The sequence below is a fragment of the Eumetopias jubatus genome, unplaced genomic scaffold (assembly GCF_037043125.1).
Source record: "Eumetopias jubatus isolate StellerSeaLion01/CBP00866 unplaced genomic scaffold, mEumJub1_p1.0 scaffold_14, whole genome shotgun sequence".
In the NCBI taxonomy this organism is placed as follows: Eukaryota; Metazoa; Chordata; class Mammalia; order Carnivora; family Otariidae; genus Eumetopias; species Eumetopias jubatus.
In genome coordinates, this window is record NW_028274820.1 from 58,023,964 (window position 1) to 58,035,544 (window position 11,581).

Genomic DNA, 11,581 nt, shown 5'->3' on the forward strand with positions numbered 1-11,581 from the left:
CTAGTTCCTTGCCTGCTTTATTTGTCTGCTTTGCACTGACCACCATCTGATAGACTATACACATCATACTTACTTCATGTATTATCTTTCTCTTCCTTAGAATGTCAGTTCCATGAAGGTAGGGACTTTTGTCTGTTTTGTTCCCTATACCCAGCACCTAGCATAGTACCTGCTGCATGGTAATAGTAAATAATTGTTTAATTAATGTGTCCTCTTGTTTGTTTTTCCAACTAGATTGCGGGGTCTTATATCTGTGCAACCATCAATGGTTGTTGGACGAGTGAATAAATAGAAATGGTTGAGAGAGGTGGTCCTCTGTCTTGCCAAACTAACAGGTATTGGAAGACAAAAAGAATCTCTGTGCTGGCTTTTGGAAAGAGACTTTTCATCCATGCTATTGCTTCTCTGGGTTCATAAAATGGTATAGTGATAACTCTGGCTTGTTATCAGACCTAGGCCTTAACAATATCCTTATAAACAGCATGTTCACGAAGTCCCTGCCAACAAGCCCCTAAGCCCATTCTAGCTAGGTGCATGAGCTTTCTGTGGCAATGGTTACTTAGGGGCTTCAAATTCTTTCCCTCTTTTTGTCCCATCCATTGCCTTTCAGTTAAACGCCTGAGAAGGATAATAATAATAGTATCAGCTGCTAATATTTATATAGCACTCTCTAGTTACCATCATGAAGCATGGTTCTGAGTTCATTACATGCACTGATTGACTCATTTAATCCTCACAGCAACCGAGTGGCAGTCCAAGTTACAAATGAGTACATCGAGGCACAAGCCAGGAAGCTTACCTAGCTGGGAAGAAACAGAGCCAAGATTTAAACAGATCATCTGACACCCTCTAAGTTTCTTTTTTCAGTTGGGACATAACTGATATATAACACTGTATATATTTAAGGTATATAACACACTGATTTGATATACTTTTATAGTGATGAAATCCATTAATGGGGTGCATGATATAAATGAACATATTAACGAACCAGCTCTGTATGGCTTCTAGTTCTTTGGGAGTCATTTTTGGAGACACCTGGACTCTTTTAGATGAATAGCCACTGTGGAAGAAAAAGAACACACACAGGTTTGGGATCAGACAAATTTGGGTCAAATCCAGTCTACCATTACCAACTGAGTGACCTTAGGCAAATTTTTGACTTCCTATTTTAAAAATCACCTATAGTGTTTTCATGAGATTATAAGAGAAAATGTATAAAAAGCACTCAGCACATAGTACACAATAAAAGTTAATTTCCTTTTCTTTATTAATTACCGTCTAGTTAATGTCACTTTTAAATTGAGTCTAAAATTTTTCACCTATGTATAATTTTGTCTTTTACCATATTGACTGCTTCCCAGAGGAACATAGCTACTAACATAAATTTACATAAAATTTGGCATACATTGATATATATTTTTAAACCAATTTATCTCCTTGAATCCCAAAAGTGTTTTAACTGGAAACTGTAATGCCAATGCATATTACCAATTACTGCTTTAAAATAAAAAGCTTTATGGAGGGTTAAATACGGCCCAGAATTAACGCCTATTTCTTTCAGGGTCTCAACCATCTCTTGTTCAATTGCAAGGTATAGATACAGGCAGGAGAAAAGGAAAATTTACTAGAGGCCAGCAAATGACCAACAAAAATTATCAAAATTTAAAGTCTCAATGCAAATATTATTGGGAACAAATAAAGAAAAGAAGTCACTTGCGGGAGACTGGGTGGCTCAGTCAGTTAAGTGGCTACCTTTAGCTCACCTGATCTCAGGGGTCCTGCTCAGCGGGAGGTCCTGCTCAGCAGGGAGGCCGCTTCTCCCTCTCCCTCTGCCCCTCCCCCTGCTTGTGCTGTCTGTCTGTCTCTCTCAAATAAAAAAAATCTTTTTAAAAAATGAAGTAATTTGTTGTTCAAATTATAATTTACTACATGACACACTACCTAAAACTTAATGACTTGAAATAACAACCATTTTATTACATCTCAGGATTTTGCGGGTCAGAATTTTGGGCAGGGCTCAGCTGAAGGATTCTTCAGTTCCATGTGGCTCTGACTGGGATCACTCAGGAGAATTTAGCTAGTGAATGACCTAGCCTGGAGGGTCTCGGATGGCTTTACCCACGTGTCCAAAGCCTTGGCAGGGATGGCTGGAAAGCAGCACTCAGCTGGGATTATCAAGCAGACCCCCCAACACGTGGCCTCTTTATCATAGTGGTCTTGGGGAAATCAGACTTCTTATATGGAGGCTCAGGGCTCCAAAAGTGAGTGTTCCAGGAAACAAGGCAGAAGCTATGTTTTATGACTTAGCCCCTGAAGACCTGGCATACAGTTTCCACAACATTCCATAGTTGAAGCCAGCCCAGATTCATAGAGAGGGGGGATTATACTCTACCTTTCAGTGCGAGAAACAACAAAGAACTTCCAGACACCTTCAATCTATCACACTTGTTTTTATGAAAGAGAATCGTATTAAAGTTAGTAAAAACTCGTACATTTTTGTCCATTGTTCATGTGGAAACACATATCATTGTTAGCATTAAAGAGAGTTGCAGTGAAGACCAGGAGTCATCCACCAGATGTCAGGTTTATAGAAACATTCAAGAGTAGTGCAATTCAGAGCTGTACATGCTTTTCTTGCCCCATTATCATTGTCCTTAAAGTTTGTCCAGCATCTAAGTTAGCTATATCTAGCACAGAGAATGGCAAAGTCCATACTTCCAGCATTTTGTTAATTTAACAAATATTTGTTAAGGACGTACTGTATGCCAAGCCCTATATTAGCTACTGGGGCTATAATAGCGAGAGAGGGAAATCTAGTTCATGTCCTCATAGAGTTTGGGAGTATATCTGAGAAAGAAGACAGATAAACAATGAGGATACAGGGTGAGAAGTTCAATGATCAGGTGCCATGGGAAGGTTTGGTTAGACCACTGAACGTGGTAGAGGAGGAAAGGTATCCAGGTCCAGTCAAGTAGGGTAAGCTAAACAAGTAAACCCCCAGATGACAATGGCTCAAATATAATAGGAGCTTATTTTTTCTCAATGAACAATTGAAGACAGTTCCAGAGTATGGGAGGTAGTGAGGGAGCAGGGTAGTCTCTGTTCCTTCAGGAACCAGACTGGTAGAGGCGCTGCCATTTTCAGCTCAAGGCTGCCCGGTTTTTCTGGGCACGAATGTCTCCAGCAGGCAGAGAGGGAAAGAACCTAGAGGCTCTCTCATGGGAGGTTTTTCACAGGCCTGGCACTTTTGCATACCTTCCTTTTGGCCAGAAATTAGTTATACGGTCCCTCTCGCCACAAGGGAGGCTGGAAAACGTAGGCTTTGTGCCCAGGAAAAAAAGAGGAAGTCAGTTTCCAAGAGCAGTAGCAGACTCTGCTTCAAACCACTTTTATTTTATTTTATTTTATTTTATTTTATTTTAAGATTTTATTTATTTATTTGACAGAGAGAGACACAGCGAGAGAGGGAACAGAAGCAGGGGGAGTGGGAGAGGGAGAAGCAGGCTCCCCGCGGAGCAGGGAGCCCGATGTGGGGCTCGATCCCAGGACCCTGGGACCATGACCTGAGCCGAAGGCAGACGCTTAATGACCGAGCCACCCAGGTGCCCCTCAAACCACTTTTAGAGGACAAACAGGTGTTGGCCAAGTTCCTAGCTTTTATAAACGATCCCAACATGGGCAACCCAGATAGCTAAACCATTTTTAGTTTTGATCATTTATTTTCAGATTATATAACATCCTATGAAAAAAAGTAAACCTTTCTTCATCCTACACCTGGTTTAAAGGATAGCTAAGAAAACATGGAGAAACTGATGATAAAGCGGATGAGGGTGGGATTTTCATCTTCAACAGTTATTACTGATAAAACCTCTTAGCTGAGTTTTAGTTGAAGGGGGAATTGTATATACATGTGTGGTTTAGCAAGGTTCTTAAAAAGGCTAATTACAGTGGAAAAAGCAATTTGGCAAGAAAAAAAGTTATCTTGGCATCTGACTCAATCCTGACTGACTGCAAGAAACACCAGTACAATAAATGTGTTAGTCTGAACAGTGGAAGAGAAAAGAGCTCCAGAAGTTGAGCCCTTGCCACATCTGGGCACCTTTGACACCATGAAAGCTTTTTACTTTGTCTCAAACTGTCCGTAGAGGTGACCTTTCTTTCTCTCTAACAGTCTACTTTGAAATCTTCACGCTTGGTTTCTCCGCCAGAAGAACTGTACCTGTCACCTCACTGCAAGGCTAGTTTTCTCTGAGAAACTAGACGTCCAGGAGGACTTAGCTACCCAGGGACTTCACAACTCAAGGAGGCTCACTTTCTGAAAGCAAATCCACCTTCCTCTGCTGACGTTCTCATATTAAAAACAACAAAAACATCAACACTGATGTTGATAATTTTATGTGTCGACTTGACTGGGCTAAGCGATGCTTAGGGAGCTGGTTAGACATTATTTCTGGGTGGGTCTGTGAGGGTATTTCTGGAAGTAGCTTTGAATCTGTAGACTGGAGAAAGCAGACGCCCTCACCAAGGCAGGTGGGCATCCTCCAATCACTTGAGAGACTGGAGAGAACAGGAAGCGGGAGGAAGAGTGAATTTCCTCTCTGCCTGAGTTGGGACATCCCTCTTCTGCCCTCAGACACTGGCATTCCTGATTCTCCAACCCTCAGACGTTGACTAAATTACACCACTGGCTTCCCTGGTTCTCTAGCTCATAGAGAGCAGATTGTGAGACCATCAGCCTCAGTAATCACGTCAATCAATTCCTAAAATAAATCTCCTCATATATAGATATAATCCAGATGTCTACATATAGAAGAAAACCGAACCAATAGGATACATCTATCTGCATCTGTAGTTCTACATAGATATACAGAAAAATTTTCCTAGTAAATTTTATGTCTATACAGATCTATCCTACATAGTTACGGAGATATACAGTTGACCCGTGAACATGGGTTTGAATTGAGCGAGTCCACTATTATGCAGATCTTTTTCAATAAATAGACATATAGTATGATAAATGTATTTTCTCTTCCTTGTGTTTCTCTTAATAACATTTCCTGTAGCTTACTTTATTATAAGAGTACAGTATATAATACATATAACATATAAAATGTTTAATCAACTGTTTACGTTATTGGTAAGGCATCCCAGTCAACAGTAGGCTATTAGTGGTTAAGTTTGGGGGAGTCAAAAGCTAACCGTAACCCCCACCCCCCGGGTTGTTCAAGGGGCACTTGTATCCTATTGCTTCTGCGTCCCTGGAGAACTCTAATACACTCAGCAAAAGCCAACCAAACAAGCACATCCCACCGTCACTTTGGACAGCCGTTAAGAAACTTAACAAAGCTCACAACTATTGAGGACTGACTTGCTAAAGAAGCTTTTTAAAGAACCCAGTAATTCTGATTTGGGCGGGGACATTATGTGGAAATGTGTTTTGGAAAGACCAGTCTTTGATCAGGACCCTGAAGTACAGGGTCCTGATAATCCAAACAAGCATGCTTGCAAGTTCCCTTATTTCTTATTTCTCCTTCCTCCCCAGAAAAACCCTGCTGGCACCAGGGTAATGCCAAACATTCCCTCTAACAATGATTAGCCGCACATTCTGGATTTAGAAATAGGCTGGAATGCAAATATCCCCAAGGGAATTCACACTGCAACAAACAATCACATAAGACATAAAAATTGATGCAGATTCTTTTGGGATAGCAGGGTTTGATCAAGAAGTTGAAAGATACATGGGAAGGTTAGGGAAAGAAAACTTCTAGTTATTTCACAACTTTGCTTTTAGCTTATTTAGGACAGTGGGCACCAGGCTGGAGATCTATAATTGCTATATCCTTTGAATGCTTCCTTTGTGTCCAGCATGGTGTTTTATGTACATTATTTCATTAAATCTTTATACAACTCTATGAAGCATTATTATCCCTATTTTATAGATGAAACAACCTAAATCCTAGAGACACAGCCTACAAGTCTGGCATAATTGATACTAGGATTTAAACTGAGGTCTGAGTCCAAGCCCTAAATTTTGACTACTGCCTAATAAGTGAATCGGGGGGAAGAAGTCAAACATCTAAATATAATTCTGAAAGTTCTACTTTTCGCCTTCAGGTAAATTAATAATCAATCAAAACAGGTTATTACTTCTGTTCCTAAAGGTTCTCTGGAGTACTGACTCTGATACAATCCCTGCAGGCCAGTCTAATGATTTCTATTGCCCTGATATTAAAATGTAGTATTTTCTATGTTTTCTTGAAATCGTTTTCTAGAAAAGTGGGAAAAACGGGTAGTCCAGCTTTGGCTAAAATTTTAAGGGAGGAGAAAGTTGTAAGACTTCCTTTTTGTTTCTATTAAAGCTTTTGTCATTTCTTCTAAAATTGCCATATAATAGTCATTGTAGGGCTAAGAAATCTGGGATAAAAATAAATTTAAAATCTTTTATTATTATCCATAATATCTACAAAAACCTAAAACATTTTCTCAGCTCACAATTTAGAGGCTGATTTCTCCTCTTTTATGTCTTGTCTGATGATGATTATTAGGAAGTCCAGAGGAAATGCTTTTTGATGACTCTCAGGCATGTTTGTATGATACTTATTATTTATATACTTTATTAAACGTCATCTGCTTTTGCTTTATTAATGTTTTATTAAGGACCATCTGGCAGTTGCTACAGATCATATAGACTCTCCAATGAGTAGGTTCTCACCCGTGAATAAATTATCAAGTGTCATGATTGGCAAAAGAGAGATTAAACTGGGTAGTGGAAAGAACAGGGGACCAGAACACACATGTCCCAAGGCTACCCCGGGCTTGGTCTTGTGGCCAGCACAGTCCCTCTACCTCTCTGGGCCCCATGTGTTTCATCTGAAAACTGAAGGTTGGACTCCGTCTCTGAGATTACTTCAAACTTTAAAATTCTGGGTCAGAAGCTCAAATGCAGTGCTGTGGACCCAAACCCTGGGAACACGGGGGAGGGGATTCTGTATGGGGGTGGCTGGTAAACACATCCTGGCTGTGGCCGGGGACCTAGTGATTTAGGATGGGTGGGAAGAGGGAACAGCAAAAGCCAGGCAGGTGCAGCATTATATAAGGTTTGGGGCAGGAGTCGGGAACTGAGACTGGAAAGACAGGAGAGAGCAAACTGGGGAGGGCTTTACCTGATAAGAGGAATTGACCGTTGGATCTTGACCACCATTTCCCTCCTCCCTGGCCTTAGCTCTCTTGAGTCCTTAGGAACCATTCACATAGGTCTAGCCAAACAGATTGGTCTCCTTAGTGGGTTAGACATTACCCTTAAAGCGGAGTTTTCCAAATGGTACAGCATACAGATGATGAGTGGACCTAGAGATCGAGACCTTCGGCCCTTGAGATGAGTCACTGGCTGGTTATTACATAAACACTTTATTTTCTGTGTGTGCCATGATATGGTAAAGATTGGGAGCACTACCCTGAATCAATCTGGCCCACCACATTAATTTGCTTAGCAAATGATTTTCATCAGCAGTTCAAGCATAAAGCACTTATATTAAATTGTATATTTGCTTGTATTACTATACAATTACTATACAAGCAATTATACAATTGTACAATTATATTAAATTTTATCATAGACTGAATATTTGTATCTCCCCCCAAAATTCATCTACTGAAATCTAATTTCCAGTGTGATGATATCTGGAAGTGGGGCCTTTGGGAGGTGATTAGGTCATAAGAGCAGAGCCCTCCTGACTGGGATTAGTGCCCTCACAAAAGAGATCCCACAGAGCTCTCTTCCCCTTCTGCCATGTGAACCATGAAGTGGGCCCTTACTGGACACCAAACCTGCCTTGATCTTGGATTTCCCAGCCTCCAGAACTGTGAGAAAGAAATCCTAATGTTTAGAAGCTGATATTTTGTTATAGCAGCCCAAAAGAACCAAGACAATTATATTAAGTTGTATTATATAGCATGTTAATTAAATGCATGAATGAAGAAATAGAGAAAATTCACTCAGCACAGATATTCACTGAGGCCCTCGTCCGTGCTAGGCCCTGGATTAGGCAGGAGGGGATACAGCTATAAGAACAGATAAAAACAGCCTAGAAGCCCTGCCCTCATGAAACTCACATTCTAATGGGTGAAATGACAACAAACAGGAAAATAGAGAAAACACACTTCCAGTTTCCAATTTGGCAAGTAAGGAGCTTGGCTGTCCTCACTCCATTCTAACGAGAAGTGAAAAGTTGAACAAACTGAAAGACCAACAACTCTTCTTGGAGCTGTTGAGAAGTGAGGTCACAGGGCAAACGGCTATCTTGGAAACAAATACAGAGAATCACAACTGACCAGAGTAGAACCCTCTGTAGGAACCAGGGCCAGAGGAGGAAAACCCGGTCTAGAATTGAGGAACTACTGGAGGCTCACAGGGGACAAGTATAAGAGCTAAAAATTTTCCACTCTTCTGTGAGTTTTACCTCTAGGACCTCTAGCAGGTTCTCACAGTGAGTACTGAAGAAAAATCTTCTAATGCTTCCAGCAGGGAAATGGGAAGAATAACCGTCTAAAAATATGCCAGTGCATCAGTTCTTCTTAACAGTCTCCTTAACTGTCTTCAACACAATTTATTTCACCAAGGCCTAAGCTGCCGAAGCTTTATCAGGACCTGACTGACTTGGGAGGAGAAATACCCAACTTTAGCTCCTTTAGCCACCCTGCCCCCCTCTCAGGGGGTGGGGAGTTGAGAAGTTCTTGTGAGTTCACAGCCCACCTGCACAGGCTGTCTGAAAGACTGAGACCTAATCACAGAACTACGGACCCCTTGCCCTCCCCCACACCACCTTACCACATCGCTAAAGGCCTATGTACCACAGTTTCTTCACTCAGTACATACATAATGCCCAGCTTTAAACAAAAAAACTACAAGGCCTACTAAGAGGCAAAACAAAACAGTGTCTGAAGAGATAGTGCAAACATCAGAAACAGACTCAAATATGGCAGGGATGTTTGTATTATCAGACCAGGAATTCAAAAGAATTGTGCTGAGGGTTCCAATGAAAAAATGGAGACAACATTCAATAACAGATGAGTAATTGTAATATAAGAAAAAATATTTTGTCTTTGCCCTGGTTCATGGCACAGAGCTCTTCAAACTCTTGGAATCTCCGGAGTGATGAGTGTTTTGGGCATGTTAATGAAATGACTTTTGGTTGAGGGGTGCGAAATAGCTTCGGGAGGAGAGCTGCTCACCAGAAAAACCATACCATGTGATTAGAAGACTGGAAAATTCAACCCCACTTATGATGTCTGGGGAGGAGAGAGGGACTAGAGATTATGTTCCATCACCAATAGCGAATGGTTTAATCAATTATGCCTATGTAACGGAACTTCCATGAAACCCATAAACAATAGGGTTTGAAGAACTTCCAGGTTGGCAAACCTGTGAGGGGCTTGGAAGATCATGCACCAGCGTGGAGGCTTCTGGCCCCTCACCCCATATCTTGTCCGATGTGTCTCTTCCCTTTGAATGTTCCTGAGTGGTATCCTTTATAACAAACTGGTAACAGTAACTAAAGTGCTTTTCTGACTTCTGTGAGTTGTTCTAGTGGAATTATCAAGACTGAGGAGAGAGTTGTGGGAATCCCCAGATTTAAGGCCAAGTGAAACAAAAGTATGAGTAACCCGGGGACCTGATACTTGTAACTGGTGTCTGAGGTGGGGGCTATCTTGTGTGGACTGAGCACTTAACCTGTGGGGTCTGTGCTAATTCTGGAAATTGGTGTCAAAATTGAATCGAATTGTTGGACACCCACTTGGTGTTGAAGGACTGGTGAATTGGTTGGTGTTAGAAAACACTCCAGAAAGAACTTGAGAGTAATGTGAGCAAAGAGATGAAAGCTCTGAGAAGGAATAAAAAAGAAACACTAGAGATCGGAAACATTGTAACTCAAGTGAAGAAGGCCTTTGATACACTAATTAAATGGACACAGGTGAGAAAAAGATGAAAAGAAAAGGAACTGAGTAGCCAAGGGCTGTAAGACAGTGACAAAAGGTATAACATACATGAGACTGCTGAAAGGAGAGAATCAGAAGAAATATCTGCAGCAATAATGATGGAAAATTTCCCTAAATTAATGTCAGACACCAAACCACAGATCCAGGAAGCTCAGAGAACACCAAGGAGGACAAAGGCCAAAAAAAGAAAAAAAGAAAAGAAAAAACCTTAAAAGACCCCCACAAAAGAAAACAAAAAATAAGCCCCCAAAACCCCCCAAAACATAAAACAAAACAAAACCAACTAAACAAAAAAACTACACCTGAGCACAGCATCCTCCAACTGCAGAAAACGAGAGAAAGAAAAAAAATCTCAGAAGAAGAAAACGTAAGGCATGTGAGATAGTGGCAATGCTAACAGAGAAAAAAGTCAAGAGAGGACTAAGGAGTTATAGAGGGAGGAGGGGGAAAGGTTTGGAATTTTCCACAGAGTGGCCAAGGAAGGCCTCCCTGGAATGGAGGCCTTTTAGTCAAATTCCTGTGAGCTTTGGAATTCATGGACACTTTAATAAAGCTTTTCTTTATTTGCAGCCTGTAACAGGCCCCATGGTACAGCTGGAGGGGTGTAACCAGACGGCATCCTGGGCCTTGGGCAGGTGGCCTGACTTTCTGGGCCTCCAGTCCACATCTCCAGCTGAGCTCCTTTCCACAGGACCTAGAGCTGCAAGGACCACTCTGTCCCCAGCTCCTCACGCGGCTGCCCCTTGGTTATCTTTGGGTCTCAGCTTCAATTTCATTTTCTATTGGCAGCAATCCCTGACCCACAGCCTTAAGAAGGTCTCTCTAATTTATTCTCACACCTTTATTCCTAGTAAATTTCCTAATTGTAATTAATTCATTGGTGTGTAACTATCTAACATCTGTTTTTCCTGCTAGAACGTAAGCTCCGTAAGAGGGAGAGCCATGCCTACCTCTGCTCACTGCTACATCCCCAGAACCTCTCAGAATGTCTAGCCCAGAGAAGGCACTCCACAAATGTATTTTGAATGCATAGGTGAATGAATGAACAATCAAGTGGCTGTTGCTTAGAGATCATTCTAGATTAAGCAAATGGCACAGTTAAGCAATGGGCATATAGTCGATGTCTGATAAATGACAGCTGCTGATTTCATGGATGTATTTCTCATCAGATGCTAGTAGTTCCCGTGACTAACTTGGTTTTATGTCTTTGCAAAAGCTGTTGGGATTTTAGGACTGGGTTTCCATATAGTTCAGCAATTTTTTCAGAAATCCAGGTCACTAGAATTTAGAGGGGCTCTTTTTTTTCTGGTTTGTTGCTTCTCCTGCGATGTGCTAATGCCTCTTATTTTAAAAAAAGGGGGGGTGCCTGGGTGGCTCAGTCATTAAGCGTCTGCCTTCGGCTCAGGTCATGGTCCCAGGGTCCTGGGATCGAGCCCCGCATCGGGCTCCCTGCTCGGCGGGAAGCCTGCTTCTCCCTCTCCCTCTCCCCCTGCTTGTGTTCCCTCTCTCGCTGTGTCTCTCTCGGATAAATAAATAAAATCTTTAAAAAAAAAAAAAAAGGCCATGACATGAGACTTAATCT